This window comes from Portunus trituberculatus, chromosome 19 (genome assembly GCF_017591435.1).
Source record: "Portunus trituberculatus isolate SZX2019 chromosome 19, ASM1759143v1, whole genome shotgun sequence".
Classification (NCBI taxonomy): Eukaryota; Metazoa; Arthropoda; class Malacostraca; order Decapoda; family Portunidae; genus Portunus; species Portunus trituberculatus.
In genome coordinates, this window is record NC_059273.1 from 4,982,258 (window position 1) to 5,000,000 (window position 17,743).

A 17,743-nucleotide genomic window follows, 5' to 3' on the forward strand; every position below is an offset into this window, starting at 1 on the left:
ACTTTTAGCTAAACTCTTGTCTCTCGTCTTATCTTAATCTGCTCCCTGCCTTGCCGCTCCCCCCTGCTGTGACGCACCCATTACCCACTCCCTGCTCGCGCCACTCACCACGCACCTAATGGCCGCCACTATCAAGCAACACGACCAACAGAGGCTTGTGGCTGCTAATTTCTCCTCTGTCAATGAACGCTCCCGCTCCCATCACCACCATCACCACCGCCGCCGCTGCCACCACCACTACCACCGCCACCGCCGCTGCCACCACCACTACCACCGCCACCGCCGCCGCCACCAAGGTATCGTGTTGCTTTACGTTCTATTCTTACTATGAAGTGTTCTCTGCGAGTTTCAGACAGTGCATAGTAAAGGCTTTGCGTGAAGAAGTTTGAGATTGAAGGGATGAAGAGAGTAGGTAAGGAGGGAAGGGATGGAGAGTAGGTAAGAATGAAAGGGTGGTAGGTAAGGAGGAAAAGAGGATAAGTAAGGAAGAGAGGACAGAAAAGGAAAGAAGGGAAGGAGCAGAGATGAGATGGAGAAGTGTTGACATACCGTGATTATCATTATTGTTGTTGTTACTATCATTATTACTATAGCTAGCGTTATCTTGATTGAAGTAGGCAAATGATTATATACAAGAAGAAGAAGAAGAAGAAGAAGAAGAAGAAGAAATAGAAGAAGAAAAGCAACAACATCAAAATAATAGTAGCAGTAAAAGAAATACAAGTAAACGAAGGAAAAAAAAGCACACACAATTTTCCTCACACTCCCAATTATTTATCGAATCGTCCTCGTTACAAAAGCTTCATCAAGTCAGCATAAGTTATCACGCGCTTACAAATGAGCGGCTTAGTTACCAGCGAGTCTTATAATGGTGCGTCTTAATCACACCGGCGCTACACAACCAGACCCAGAGGAAATTGCAAACAGATATGCACTTGCGTGGGACTGGTTCTGACATCCGGGAACCGAGTACCTGTGTTGTGGTGGTCATCAGGTGTTCTGCCACGCCTCGCTGACCGCCACTTTCTTACCCAAGGCTGCAGCGACGTCAGGTTTGTTCAGCAGGTAAATTCATCAGGTGTATATTTCTTTTTCCTATACTTCGATGGTTCAAAAGTATTCTCACAGGGATTGGGAGTTGTATACAAAGTTCTTTTCTTTTATTTGTATTCTAATTACAGGTAAATTTTCATCACATATGCTTAACAGGTAAATTCATTAGGAATAAGAAATTTTCTCTACATTTTGGGAGTTCATGATTGTTCAAACATCCACACCACAATAAACATTTTTTTTTATTCATATTCAAGCTGCAGGTAAATCAATCATACAGGTTCAATAAATAAGTTCATGAGGTATAAGAATATCATTTCTATATTTTCGACGGTTCAAGATTATTCATACGTATATGCATTGCGGTAACCTTTTTTTTCATTCATATTTTGTATTTTATCGGCAAGTAAATTCATTACGAAAAATTTAGCAACTATAAGAAAATTTTATTACATTTCCACAACTCAGCATTATACTAACTTCTTTTTTTTCATCGGTAATTCGTATTCCAGCAGCTGAGTACTGTTCCGTTATACAAATACTCCACGCTTCATCGATTCCGAAGCAGCACACACGCATTCGATATTACAGCATCTTTATTGGTCTCTGCAGTTATTACAAGCATTTCTATATGTGAATTAACACTATTTTATTGCTGTCCTAGATATAAGCAGCAGTTTTATAGCCTAAGCAACAGCATTTTATTACAGTAGTACTCGCAGATATTAGAAGCTGCTTCATATTTGACTTGATACTATTTCATTACTATTCGTATATACTGTTCTCTATCTGTATTAATGGTATTTTATCAGTATTAGTAGTTAGTGGAACAATCTGATATGTATCCCAGTATTTCCATTCGGTACGTCTATGTATTAGTAAAATTTGTCTACGTATTCAGGCATTTGTATGTACATTTCTGCATTTTTATATTCCAATTCCTTATAAATATTTACGAACACATCACAACCACAAACACCACCGACATAGTAACACAAGCGTATCACATTAACACATTCCCTTCCTCCTCTCTCCTTCCCACAAGTGTTCCCGCTACAGGTGTGCTCTCATTACCACAGGTGAGCCCGACGGTAACTATGCATCAGCACCCCCCACCGGCTACCTGACCTTAATGAGACCCGAGCAAGGGAGAGGACTGACATAGCAACATGAACACACACACACACACACACACACACACACACACACACACACACACACACACACACACACTCTCTCTCTCTCTCTCTCTCTCTCTCACATACGATTTAAAAGTGAAAAGAAAAAACAAATGGAAAGAAAAGTAGCGTGTTAATCTACCAAAGTTTAAGAATCGACACGTTTATCTCCCAGAAAGACGTTAAAAAATAAACGACAAGGACCTTAAGAGTTGCTTCCCCAGGCTATGACGCCTCGAGGACCTGGCGACACGCGCGACCGCAGAGCTTCAGAGATGAGAAAGTTCACGTCTCTCTCTCTCTCTCTCTCTCTCTCTCTCTCTCTCTCTCTCTTCCGGGGTTTTGTGGCGGCCCAGTGACACTAAGAAGGCTGAGTGAGTTTGAGCAAGTCTTTTGTGTGGTAAAGAGGAGGAGGAAGGAGGAGGAGGAGGAGGAGGAGGAGGAGGAGGAGGAGGAGGAGGAGGAGGAGGAGGAGGAGGAGGAGGAGAAAAGATGCATAACAAGGTAAAAATGGTGTTGATGAAATGTATCATGAGAGAGAGAGAGAGAGAGAGAGAGAGAGAGAGAGAGAGAGAGAGAGAGAGAGAGAGAGAGAGAGAGAGAGAGAGAGAATTAATGAGAAGCTAAAACTCCCAGCTGATGCCAAGGACGCTACATCCCCCTCTCCTTCCCCTCTCTCTCTCTCTCTCCCTCCCATCAACTTACCCATTCTCTCTCATCCTCCCTCACTCTCACTCTCACTCGCTTATCTATAACTCTCTCTCTCTCTCTCTCTCTCTCTCTCTCTCTCTCTCTCTCTCTCTCTCTCCACTACCACCAGCACCACCACCATCATGCTCTCACCGCTGCTATATTTATAAGTTACCAGGTATAGATTAGCGGCAGTAGGTCAACAACAACAACAACAACAACAACAACAACAACAACAACAACAACAACGACAACAACGATAATGACGACGAGCTGTGGTGGAAATACGATAAAGAGAGAAAGAACACAAATTCATAACACACACACACACACACACACACACACACACACACACAAGGGGCCGGAAACCTGATAGACAAACATCCGTACCACTACCACTTCTACTACTACTGCTACTACTACTACTACATATAGGAACAAAGTAGAGTTAAATAAGTATATCACTGCAAACAATAAGATCCTTAATGTCAATATCTATAGTAATAATAATAATAATAATAATAATAATAATAATAATAATAATAATAATAATAATAACAACACCATCAGTAACCACAAGAATGATGCTTCACGTGTACAAAAAACAGGTTAATAGATAGACGCCATAAAAAGAGAATAAATATAACGACGCTAATAATAATAACAATGATAACAATAATAGTAAGAGACACATAGAAACATAACAGAAGGAATTCCACGCCAAGATTATGGAAGTCAAGTTATCAATCAAGAAAAGACGAATATAATCAGAGGTAATTGTTAGTCCGTCAAGAAGGAGGAGGAGGAGGAGGAGGAGGAGGAGGAGGAGGAGGAGGAGGAGGAGGAGGAGGAGGAGGAGGAGGAGGAGGAGGAGGAGGATTAGTGACACGCCACAACCTCCTCCAACTCCACCATTACCGCTACCTCGTCCTCCTCTTCTTCTTCTTCTTTTTCTTCTTCCTCCTCCTCCTCCTCCTCCTCCTTCTCCTCCTCATCTTGCATCACCACCTCCCCGTCACGCAGCCTTCACCTCCTCCACCACCACCACCACCTTCATCTCCCTTTCCACCCACACAAAACATACCCATCCACTTCCCTTCACTCCTCCTCCCCATCATCTCATCTCCATCTCCCTCTCGCCATTGATCATAACTACGAGGAGGAGGAAGAGGAGGAGGAGGAGGAGGAGGAGGAGGAGGAGGAGAGGAGGAGGAGGAGGAGGAGGAGGAGGAGGAGGAGGAGGAGGAGGAGGAGGAGGAGGTCAAGCTTCAATGTAACTAGAAAGCTTTTTATAACCTCCTCCTTCTCCTCCACCTCCTCCTCCTCCTCCTCCTCCTCCTCCTCCTCCTCCTTGATACCTCCCACTTCTCGCTATTCTCCCCATTACTGGCTCATTTTCTCCTCCTATTACGGGTAAATATCTTTTCCTCCCGCGGGTGACGCTGACTCCCTCTCTAAATCCTTTTTGGTATTTTCTCTTTCCTCTGTCGCTTCTTCTTCAGTTTATTCTTTCCTTCTCCTTCGTTGGTATTTACACATCTTTTCTCCAGGTACCTTTCTTTTTTCTTTTTTATTTTACTCCTTTCTCTCTCCATCGCTTCTTCTTTTTCTTTAGTTTCTTCTCTCCTTTTCCTCATTTTCTTTGCAAGTTTTTTTTTCCTTGCATCTCTGAGTCTTCTATCTCCTTTTCCTCGTTTAGTGCACATGTTTTCCTAGTAATCTCGTGTATCTTTTCATCTTTCGTCTACCAATTACACAAACATCATAAAAACTAATTCCTCTTTGTATCTTATCTTCCTATCTCTCTTCTGCTTCAATCCCTCTTATCATTGCTATTACGTGCAGTTATTCCTAGTAATCACCCATTTATTTCATATCTCATTAATTATCAAGAATTCTCCCTCCTTCTCCCTCTGTCTACCTTCCTGTTATTGCTTTTTATTCTTTCTCTTTCCTTCCCTCCCTCGCATCATGAATCACTCCGGTCTATTTAAACAAGAAACTCGACCCGCACGTGAATCTGACTGGGATTTATTTGCAGGCGTCAGTCAACTAAACAAACTCGATTCAGGGGAGGGAGGCTGATGCGATGAGTGGGAGGAGGCATGAGAGAGGCGGTGTGGATGCGCTGTCGTCTGTTCTGTGGGTGTCTTGTGAGGGTGTCTGGGAGATGAGAGGCTTGGGGTGTGTTTGAAATGCCGCAAGAGATGGTGATGGTGGTGGGTACAAGTATTAGTTATCTAGAGTGTACAGGCAGTGTGAGCTGGGAGAATAGGAGAATAGATAAACAGAACTGTGGAATAAGAAATTGACAGAAAAAGTAAAACAAAGATGGATGGAGGAAAGACGAGACGAAAGGATAGAATAAGGAGATAAGAGTAAAGAAAAGACGGATTGAACAAGAGCAGAGAGAAAATGGAAGAAAGAGAAGAGTGGATAAAAAAAAAAGATAGATCGAGTGAAGACAAGACGAAATGGAAGACTGAAGAGAGAAGAGACGAAAAAGAGAGAAAAAAGAAAAAAAAAAAAACAGACCGGATGGAGAAGACGAAACGAATGAGAGAAATAGAGAAAGAAAAAGAAACAGGAAATACGAAAAAAATCAGAAGAAAAGATACAAAAAGGAAGAAAATAGACGCACAATCCAGCAATACCCAGCATAAGAACCCACACAACCAGACACAGCAGTTACCCAGCATACCACCTTCTAACGGGGAGTGGGGCGGCCCGTTCCTCGTTCCCTGCCATATCCATACAAGACAGGCCCCCGCTGCGATATCTTCATCCCGCAACTGTCCCCGCCACACGCAGGCTCAACAGAATTATGCATGCGCCACCGTCCCCTTTATTACTGTGTGGTCTCTGGTTTGCGGTCTGCCGGTCTGTGGTCTTTCGAGTTCTTACAAGGAAGAGTAAGAGACGGCTCAGTTCAGATTAGATATATGAATGGTTATAATACGCGGATGTAAGTAGGTAGGTTTCATAAAGTAAGTTTCTTGCAGTTTCCCTTATTTTTCTAACTGTGTTTTTGTGAGTATAGTGTAGCCAGCGGCACGGCATCCAGCAGGCCACATTAGACTTTTAAGGGAACAAAGACAGGACTAAGCTAAGGATGGCAAAGGATTAGCAGTGTGTGTGTGTGTGTGTGTGTGTGTGTGTGTGTGTGTGTGTGTGTGTGTGTGTGTGTGTGTGTCCCGATAGTTTGCGTGTGTGCTAAGGGGGGGGGGCGTGGGGAGGTGAGGATGATATTTGGAAAAGGTCACGAAGAAGAATAAAGATAAGCAGGGTGGAAAAACATGATATAACGTGATATGGAGGAGAGCTTGGGAATACTCAGTGAGGCAGGGGAGAGGGAGAGAGAGAGAGAGAGAGAGAGAGAGAGAGAGAGAGAGAGAGAGAGAGAGAGAGAGAGAGAGAGAGAGAGGAAATGAAAACAGACACACACAGGAACAAATAGACCTGGCGAGCTATCACAGAGGTATCAGAGGCGTTACGAGGCAAGCACGATGCGTGGGGTGATAAGGCAGGAAGGCAGAGGAGGGGAGCACGGACTGACTGACTGATAGGAGACGCTAAAGGAACCGCATTTACCTCTTATATAAACAAGTGCTTGAGGGAGGCTGGTGGAAGGCAGAGGAAAGGTGAAGGATCAAAGGATGAGAGGAAGGGAGAAAGATGGGTGGAAGGAATGAATATGGAGAAAAGGGGGAAATACGGAAGAAAAGGAGTGAGAAGAATGAATGAACGGATAGATAAACGAAAAAGAAAGAAGAGTGAAAGATCGATAAATAGAGAAAAGGGAATAGAAGTATGTGGTGAGAAAAGGTGAAATGAATGGATAAATAGATGGAAGGGAAGGGAGAATAAAAGCAAAAAGATGAGGAATGGACGGAAAGATTGTGTGTAGCGAGAAGAGAAGGACACATGGAAGGATTGTAAAAAATGAAGAATAATGGGGAGAGAAGTGATGTATAAAGGAAGTATGTAGTGAGAAGGAAGAACAGAATTAATGGATGGAAGGAAAGGGAGAATAAGAAGAGCTGAAGGAGAGATGAGAGAATAGGAAGGAGTAAAGGGAAGCGGAATGGATGGACAGAAATAAAGAAAAAAAAATAAAAATCATACAAGGGACAAAATGAGGATAAAGACAAATGGATAAAAACGAACAGTGGAGAGAGAGAGAGAGAGAGAGAGAGAGAGAGAGAGAGAGAGAGAGAGAGAGAGAGAGAGAACCTTTACCTTTCCCACCACACCATCATTACTCATTATTATTACACCTGTCATTGTCTCACTATACATTCTGTCCACACTGGCCCAACGTATCCCCTTCCTCTCTCTCTCTCTCTCTCTCTCTCTCTCTCTCTCTCTCGTCAATTAAACAAGTGTGAAGGTATATCGGCAAGTGTAGCTAAGTGCATTCCATCGCAGTGACTCACAAACAGACACACACACACACACACACACACACACACACACACACACACACACACACACACACACACACATCCTGCTCTAGTTTCCTTCACTTCACAGGATATCCTTCAAGTTATTCACATTTGTTAACGAATGAATCCATAATTGAATGAAAGAACTCTACGAGAGAGAGAGAGAGAGAGAGAGAGAGAGAGAGAGAGAGAGAGAGAGAGAGAGAGAGAGAGAGAGAGAGAGAGAGAGATTATTACAAGAAAAATCAATAAATGAAACAAACATAAAAACATGAAGATAGGAAAGAGACGAATGAATAAAAGATAAAAGAAAATAGAAAGAAAAGAAATAACAAAGAAAATGAAAAAAGAAAGAATATAAAAACTACGGATAAATTGAAAAAAAACGGAAAAAAACACAAATAGAAATCAATAGAAAAAAATAAAAGTAAAGAAACAAAATAGACAAATAAAAACACGTATGAAAAAAAAAAAAAAAAAAACACGGAAGGAGAAAAAAACTTAGTAAACGAAAGATAAGACAAACAAACAGAAAAAAAAACACGCAGACAATAAAAGAAAACGCAAATATATAAAAAAAATAAAGCAAAGAGAAACACGATCCTTCTAATGCAGACGAGTCGAGGCCATAGTGTGCGTCAATATTTGAAGCTTCGGATCGTGTTTCAGAGCCGTGGTTCATCCGCTTGGGTTGCTCGACTCCCTTGCCTTATGGAGGAGGAGGAGGAGGAGGAGAGGGTGGGAGTAATGGAGAGCATGATTTAGGGGAGGAGTTTCATGAGTGGGAGAGGAAGGCAGGAGGAGGAGGAGGAGGAGGAGGAGGAGGAGGAGGAGGAGGAGGAGGAGGAGGAGGAGGAGGAGGAGGAGATAAGAGGTACGGAGGAGGTATGAGAGAGAGAGAGAGAGAGAGAGAGAGAGAGAGAGAGAGAGAGAGAGAGAGAGAGAGAGAGAGAGAGAGAGAGAGAGAGAGAGAGAGAGAGAGAGAGAGAATTCCCACAGTAAAGACTCGTATTACCCAAACAACTCCAGCTTAACCAATACAAACAGCAACAGGAAAAGCCTCACAGTAAAACATTCTCTGTAAACAACACGCTGATTTTCCTCTTTTCCGGAAAATTTAAGGGTGACGCTCTCTTTCGCTTCTTTATTCTCCATTCGTTTCATATTCTTCTTCCTTCTTAAGTGTTTCATATCTTTTCCTTGTTTACTTCCATTATTCTTTCATATTTCCTCTCTCTTCTTAAGCGTTTCATATATTTTCCTTCTTTATTTCCATTTTCTTTTTCAAATTCTTCCTTTTTTTACGTTTTTCATCTTTACTTGTTTATTTCCATTATTCGTTCATATTCTCTCTTCTTCTTTAGTGTTCATATCTTTTTCTTCTTTATTTCCATTTTCTTTTTCAAATTCTTCCTTATTTTTACGTTGTTCATCTTTTCTTGTTGATTTCTATTATTCGTTTATATTATTTTTCTTACGTTTTTCATATCTTTTCATTGTTTATTTCCATTATTCTTTCATATTCTTCCTATTCTTCCGTCTTCTTACGTGTTCCATCTTTTCTTCTTGTTGATTTCCATTACTCGTTCATATTCTTTTTCTCCTCACATGTCTCATATCTTTTTCTTGTTTATTTCCATCATTCTTTCATATTCTTCCCCCTCCTTACGTATTTCATCTTTTCTTGTTGTTTATTTCCATTCTCCTTTCATATTCTGCCTTCTTATGTGTTTCATCTTGTAGCCTGTCCATTATTTTCATTCTTTTTTTAATTTATACCATGTGGGCTTTTCACGGGAATTTATGGGCTAAAGTGGATACTTTTTTTGGGGTACCTCCTATCTCAAAGCCCACTCGCTAGGAAACCGTTGCCCCGAGTGAGGAAGCCCAACCTACACTCGGACCGTGGACAGGATTCGAACCCGTGCGCTTGGAGACCCCTCGGACCCCAAAGCACGCATGGTTCCACTGTACAGTTTTCATCATTTGCTGTTCATTCCCATTCTCTCATTTTCTTCCTTCTCCTTACGAGTTTCATATCTTCCTTTTTCTTGGCTTACATTACAATTCTGCCAGGGAAACAACGGAAAAGTAATGAAAACAGCTATAGAAGGTAGACAAGTGAAGGAATTACAGCGAAAACATGAAAATAAGAAGGACGAAGAGGAGGAACAACTACAGAAGATAAATAAGTGAAGTAATTAAAGGAATAAAAAACGAAGAAACAGGATATAAAAAAAAAATAGTTACATCTTTCAGAAAAAAACCCCATATATTCCTTTCAGATCATAAGAACCGCTATATGGTATCCATAACTACTATAGAACCGTGACAGAACCTCTACAATGTGTCCCTCGCCTCTTCAGAACACTTGAAAACTAAATAATGCCTCTAATTCCCACAGAAGCTGAAGACCACTAAATAATGGATCTGTCTACTGTTGAATCGTCAAAGAACCGCTCGATAAGGTTACTAATATCTGTAAAGGCCCCAAAGAACCGCTACATTAACAAAGAACCATTTTCTAATCGCCCAAAAATCGACAGAACCTATAAAGAACCGCTACATATTGACCCTTACCTCTAAGAACCGCGACGTGAAGTTTCTATTTCCAACACAAACTATGAACCATTACACAATTATCCCAACGTTTAGAAAACCATCACAGAACCACAGAACCGCTACACACTGACCAGAAGACGTATAGAACCCACTAAGAACCGCTAGACACTAACAAAAGCACATTCAAAACCCAGTAAGAACCAATACACAATACATCTGGTCCTATAGAACCTAAAAGCCACTACATTACGGCCTCAGCTGCTACAGAACCCTTTTCGAACCGCTAATATCCCTTGGTTCTGTCACCCTCGGAGAACCAGCCTCAGTGTGATGACGGGGTGAGCTAAGTGGAGGAGGCAAGATATCATGTGTCGGTTCGCCAGGTTCTCCCCGGCAACAACTGAACGATGGTTGCTCTCTCTCTCTCTCTCTCTCTCTCTCTCTCTCTCTCTCTCTCTCTCGTCATATTACTTTCCATCGGCACTTTTTTGCTTCCTTCTATTTTTATTTGAGAAAGGAAGAGGAGGAGGAGGAGGAGGAGGAGGAAAAAAGGGGCATGCGGTTTGTGGGTATTAATTTAGGAAGCCATCCCCCCCTCCTCTCTCTCTCTCTCTCTCTCTCTCTCTCTCTCTCTCTCTCTCTCTCTCTCTCTCTCTCCACCCATTTCTGCATACGAAGATTTAATCACAATGTTAACCCAACCACGATGATGTGTCTGTCTGTTACCCTTCCCAGCGTCTCGGCCACCCACGCCCCGCCGCCCTAGAGGAGGTTAAGGGTCTTCGGGACGCTGCTGAGGGGTACTTAAGGGCGTGCTGCGGCGGAGAGGCCCAGGTGGTGGAGAGAGGGAGAGGGGCGAGGGGAGAGGGGAGAGATGGGGGAGTAAAAGAGAGACTGCGCGAAAGTATGCATGTTGGAGGTTATCGTGTTGGTTTCGAGGTGGTGGGAGATGATTAAAGAGTCTCCCTTACCTCCTCCACCTCCTCCACATCGTCCACATTCTCCTCCTCTCCTTCTCTCTCTCTTTCTTCCTCATCTTCACAACCTACGTCTCTTCTCTCTCTCTTTCTCTCGGTCTTTCTCTCCTTCTTCACCAGCTTCCTATTATTTCTCCACAAGTCTCCATCTCTCCTATTCTCCTCCATTCACTACTCATCTCCACCACCTTCACCTCCATTAGTTACCACCACCACCATCACCACCACCACCGCCACCACCACCATCACCACCACTACCTTGAGTCAACACAAAAGTCAAGACGGTAAATGCAAATAAAACACACACACACACACACACACACACACACACACACACACACACACACACACACACACACACACACTGGATATATTTTGAGAGACTGACACGGCGACTTAAATGTGGAGACTAGAAGTGGAGGAGTGCGTGGATTAGACTGAGGATAAGGTGGAAGAGGTGGAGATGGAGGACTGTGGTTTGAGGATAGAGAATTTCAAAAGAGTGTGGAGTGTGTGGAGGAAAAGAAGAAATTGTACGCGTGGAGTGGAAGAGAGGGAGAAATCATGAGTATCAGCTAAGGTAGAAGCGAGAGACAAGTAATGAGATGAATGGAGGGTAAGATGCGTGTAGATGTGTGTCAATTCATGAGACGAGAACAAGAAAAGCCAATGAAACGATACCTTTACAAATATGAGAGAAGGAAAGAGGACAGTTTACAGACGATATGAGAGTCAAATTGAGACAAGAATATGAAAGACAACAAAACATTAGCGTATAAACAGGAGGAGTAAGAGAATAATTTCCAGGTGATATACTTGAAGAGGAAAGGTGTTAGTGGCGGGGGTACAGAGAAGACAGGTGAGCACAGGTGAGTGAGGGTTCATCTCACAGTGGACAAGTCGAGTCACACCAACCAAGTGAAAGGCGACACTCATAAACACCACCAAACCAATCGAGAGTCACCAGTCCTCCTGTGGGTGGGGTCCCGTCAGGTGGGGTCCCCTTGTCACCCAGCACCACCACCATCACCACCACCAATACCTCTCACCGCCACCCACACTGCCACACTCACTACCATCTGCACAACCATCAAGTCTATTCCTATGCAAATGTTTTCTCCTTCCACTTCTATATTCTCCCATTCCTTCATGGATTTATTCATCCTCCTTTCTATTATTCCCTCATCTCTCCCATTCCATCCACTCTCACTTTCCTTCTACACTTCCCCTCATTTCTCCCATCCCTTCATACACTCCTCACCTTTCTACCTCCCTTACTACCAACATCACACACCTAATAACTCCACCACCTCTACTACCACCATCACCACAAACCATCCGTGCTACCTATCCACAGCTATCCACTATCTATTCACACCTGCCTCATTCCCTCCACCTGTGGCTTCCGTTTCCGCCCTAATAACACCTTAGCTCGATTTACTGTTTAGCTTCTGACTTAAACTCCTTCCCTCCATTCCATAAATCACCCTTCAAGACTCATTCTCACTCCCTCTCACTCCTCCATCAGCTGACGGTCGTTTGCTGCTCTTCCTTCGTCCATAACTACTTGTAACCTTTCCCCCTCCGCTTCCCGCCGCCCGCTGTGGCCTACTCTTAACTTCCTTCCGACGCAAAACTATGACGTGGAATGATTTGGTGTATTCGTACGCACTGACTCTCTTTCTCTCTCTCTCTCTTGGTCGTTTTGTCAAGCGATGTTATTTCCTTCCCATTGTATTTTCTTTCCGTATCATCAAATATTTCCAAACTCAACTTTCTTTTTCTCTGTTATTCTTTTGTGTATCAATGTATTTTTTTAGTATTTGTGATTCGCTCGTCTCATTTTGTCATATGTACTTTCTAAATTATCAAAGTAAGTGTAGTAACTTTAATTCGATTTCCTCTTATCTCCTAGAATTACATTATCGTGTACAAATAATTCTTAAAAACTCTCACTTTTCTTTCTTATCATTATACTGTAACTTCTCTCCTAAAAGTATAAAACTAAACAAAACTTTCGTAATTTTCGTCATGTCATAATAGTAACTCTCTCTCTCTCTCTCTCTCTCTCTCTCTCTCTCTCTCTCTCTCTCTCTCTCTAGGTCGTGATCGTAGGTTTCATCCGCTATACAATTTTATCACCTGTACATATACTCAATTCCATCACAAATTTTCAACACCTGTGCTCTATAATCATCCCTAATCACCACAACCGTCATCACCACCTACACCGCTAGCAACAGATACGTACACTTAAGTCACCACTACACTCACACACACACACACACACACACACACACACACACACACACACACACACACACAATATCACTACAGTCTGACACACGACACACAAACATCAGCGAAATATCTTTGGAAGCAGCATATCAACATTCTCTCTCTCTCTCTCTCTCTCTCTCTCTCTCTCTCTCTCTCTCTCTCTCTCTCTCTCTCTCTCTCATATAGCACTCCTCTTGTCCATCCGTATCTTCTACCTCAAATTTTTTCTATGTATTATTATCATTATTATTATTATTAGTAGTAGTAGTAGTAGCAACAGTAATAGTAGATAAGAGAAAGCCATTTCCTTTACATATATGTGATAACCATGAGGAGACAAAGACACACACACACACACACACACACACACACACACACACACACACAAAGCACCACCACCATCACCATCCCCGCTAATTTTCCCCTCCTGAGGCAACAAGACCAGGTAACATCGAGGAAGGAATAATATTACAAGATACACGCGAATTAACTCGATATGTTTAAAGAAGAAGAAACAGAAGAACACAGCGAGCAATCGAAGAGAGAAGATTTGTCTTTGCTTTAGATATAATAATAGTAATGATGATAATGATAAGATGATGTTGGTCTCCGCTCTCTCAAAAATGTGATTAGTGGAGTTAAACGTTCGCATCTCTTATCAAAACATTATCAGATAAGAACTGTGTAAGATTTTTTTCCTATTATTAGGTTCTCGTTTTCGTTCTTTGTCTTCCTCTCTCTCTCTCTCTCTCTCTCTCTCTCTCTCTCCAGCTAGTTGATCTGTTCAGGAAGAATGAAGAGTTAATGAGGGTTGTGTTCCTCTCTCTCTCTCTCTCTCTCTCTCTCTCTCTCTCTCTCTCTCTCTCTCTCTCTCTCTCTCTCTCTCTCTCTCTCTCATTCGTTAAACCCTACGTTGTTTATTTCTCTCCCCCGCTAACTGTATCTCTATCCTTATGTTCGGTCACGCTCTCTTTACACCCTCTCCCCGCGGCTCTCACCCTCTCACCCTACTTTTCTCTCCACACAAACAACCTTCTCCTCACCCTCACCTCATCTATTCATCCCCACGCCCCCTATCATAAAGCACCATTCTTTAACTCCCCCCTCATCCCTCCTGTTCATTCCTACACACACACACACACACACACACACACACACACACACACACGGTTCCTACTACTTCCCATAATCCTCATCCCTTTAATTCATTAATCTTCATTATAATCTTTCTTTACTTAGGCTATTTCTTTTTATTTTCACTGCTAACTCCATTTCCTTTGACTATTTCTTTACTATTACAATCTTCTCTTTTATATTCAACAAGTTTTTTTTTTTCATTTTTATTCTATTCCAATCTTCTCTTCACTCCCATACAAGTTCCAATTTTCCTAAGCATGCACTCTTTCTTCTTCCTAGCCTTCTCTTCACCTCCAGTCTCTCCTTCGCGCCTTCTCTCCTCCCTTCTGTGCATGCCAACGCTTAAATCAACGCCACAATGTTGTTACGGAAAGGTGATTGCACGGAGAGCACCACATTACCCTCAATAAGCATCCCATAGCCTACAGTTACTGGCGCTGAGTGACCCAAGGCGCGGCAGGCAATTGTGACTCAGCGAGGCGAACCCTACAATGAAACCCCGAGACGAATGTGATCCACTGTTTAGAAACCTGTCAATTGAATCCCCTGACGAACCCCGAACCCGCTCGAACGATAAGTGCAGAGTGGTTCGAAGAGTTAATGAAGCAGGTACGATGTACAGTACAGACGCCAGGCCGCCTCCTTCCCCGCGGAGAGAATAGCGCTGGAAACACGTGCATCGCCGCAAACTCGGTGTAACACCTGAACGGTATGCAACACTCACCTTTATCTCCCTCTTCTTGCTATGCTGCGGCTGTTGTGTATCCACGGGCGGCACGGGGCGCTGCTTCCACTCGCCGCGTGTCAATGTTCTCAGGCAGCTGAACCAGAACGGCGGAGCTTCGTGAGGCTCCGACCACTACCAGGCTCACCACACGGGAGTGACGGGACTGCCAGGGGAGCTGCTCACACACGCTGGCGAACAGGTGCCCTGCAGCAGTATCTAACTACCCACTACGAGGAGCCACAGCCACTTTCAGGGGTCACTGCGCCCCGAGTCAGCAGGAGGGGAGGGGCGGGGCACCTCACAACCGCACTACTAAAACTGCAGCACTTTAACTTTCGTGACGCGGGACTGAGTGTTGCCTAAACCCCAATTAACTCACGTTGCCAAAGTTGCAACAGCCTCCAGGTTGTGCCTCGCGGCGGTCACCGTCACACTGTTGACTAAAGCAAGTGATTCCTCACTAAAATTTCCAGCAGACGCGAGGTGCGGGCTGCGCGGTGCCCCAGGTGTGTGCTGCACCGCTGCCCCGAGGAGACTCACGACCGGCAGCAGGGAGCGTGTCGATGCGTCGGCCAGCGCGGCGGCACTACAGGTGGCCTTCTCCGTGCGAGCTCCAACCGCACTCTGGCTGAACTCTGCCCTGGGACCCGCGCCGCGACCCCGCCACTGCCTCCCGCTCTGGCCCTGTGTCAGGGGCCACCCGGGCCACTCACGGCACCTCCCCCCGAGGCCCTGCCTCACAGCCTAGCTCTCAGCCCCAGGGCCCACAGCTCCCGCCTCAGGCCTCAGCCTCAGCATCAGTTCTCATGTTGCTCTCATTATTCAGGCAGTACAGGCTGTGGCACTGCCCCGCCCTGCCCCGCCTCGCTCCGCACAGACCCGCTCCAGCTTTCTGACTCTCATGCAGCCTGCCTTGCCTGAACCTAACACCGCCATGCTGAGGGGAGAACCTACACGTTTGTAGAGACTGTGTGGCGGTACGGAGCTCCAGAGAGCTTTCCATATGAAGGACCTGACTGAGTTTCGTGGCCACAAGTCACGACTGTCAGAACAGCAGAGGGCAGCACAGCACGGCGAGGGTCGCCTGGCATAGCACGGGCAGGGACGGCACGGTGCAAGCAACACTTGGCTCAGCAGATTGGCGGAGCCGAAAGGGAGAAGGAAGGGAGGGGGGCGGGGTGCCTTCCTCGCTTCCTCTGCTGCACCCACAACATATTAATAACATATTTACAAGAAACAATTTCCTCCGTGTCAACAAGTCCTTGGGAGTGCCACGTCAACACACGTGTGCAGAACATGATTGAAACCTGGACATTTCTCGGTGCCCCCCGGCGGCCGCACTGCCCCCCGGCACGTTCCCCTACTTAGTTCCGTGCAAATGTTCCGGAAACACCCAAAAACACGGCCCAAACAGTGCCATATGTGCCACGCGGGTATTAGAGTAAGAAAAGCTGGTTGCATAAGCTTCGCCATCCGACATCCCGGCGCGGCGCGGGTGACCCTCGGCAGCGGGACACCTGCGCGCCCTGGCCGGGGTTTCCGTCCCTTTGCGTGGCTTCTGGGGTCCTTTTCTCGCTACACACGACATCAGTTCCACTTTACCAAGGCCCTGAGACCTAATGACCCAGATGAGCTCACAAACGACTGGGAAACGAGAGGAGTGGCCCGGGACGGATATGGCATCACTCGCTGCTTTCTCCGCCGTACGCACGGTCGCCTCTCCGCTCTGGTGATTTGTATACCCGATAAAAATTGTTACCTAGGATTGGTATGTGAGCAGACAAGATGAGACTTTGTCGCGGGGAGGCAATGGGGAGCGTGTACACTGCTGGCAGATATATATGACACCCATACCTTCGCTCTAGTGTCCCTGCCTCCACTCTCCTCCCAAGTCCTCCCCTCCAAGACCCATGGAGGGGAGTACCATGGGGGATGTGCCGCGGACGGAACGAGAGGCAGGTGACAAACCCGACTCGTTGGGCAACAAGCAGACAAGCGCCGGGATCGTGTAATTTGTCCCACAACCCTAGTGGCACCAACGCTAACTCGTCCATCACCCAGCACCACTCCCCCCCCCCACCCTGGCGCTGCGGTGGTGGAGGTGGTGGTGATGGGGCAGGTCCGCTCCACCACCATCACCAACACTATCACCACTTAAGCACCCACCACACCACACAACACCATCACCATCACTATTAAATTAATCACATGTCACCGTCCAATTGTCATTCCTCGCTATGATCCACCGCACGCACTACACCACTCTCACCCTCTCACTCTCGCTCTCACTCACTATCAGGCAGCGCAGCGGCTAGTGTCACTCAGCACCACCACAACACACAACAACACACTCTCTATTCACCATAGCACGACGACAGACAGACACACAGACACGACCACGCCCCACCACACACACCTACCCAACCACCCACAGACACACACACACACACACACACACACACACACACACACACACACACACACACACACACACACACACACACACACATTCCCACAGCAACATCCTGTAGTAACTTATCATAACATAACAACTCTCATTTCTCACAACACAGATGGCGAAGTCACAACCCTAAGGCTCTCTCTCTCTCTCTCTCTCTGAAGTGATAAGGACGATGAGCGCTCCGCCACACCTCTCATTATCATCTAAAAACAAAAGAAAACACGCAAAAAACA

General features: G+C 45.0%; 1 protein-coding gene and 1 long non-coding RNA gene across 2 annotated transcripts in view; both read right to left on the bottom strand.

Annotated features, from left to right (window-relative positions):
* Nucleotides 1-17,475, bottom strand: part of LOC123506329 — a 43,445-nt gene extending 25,970 nt beyond the window's left edge. Inside the window, exon 1 of the long non-coding RNA XR_006675407.1 lies at nucleotides 15,047-17,475. This is a non-coding gene — a long non-coding RNA (uncharacterized LOC123506329). The remainder of the gene's footprint in view (nucleotides 1-15,046) is intronic.
* Nucleotides 1-17,743, bottom strand: part of LOC123506007 (titin homolog) — a 337,132-nt gene that overhangs the window by 160,956 nt on the left and 158,433 nt on the right. The gene's annotated exons all lie outside the window — the stretch shown is intronic.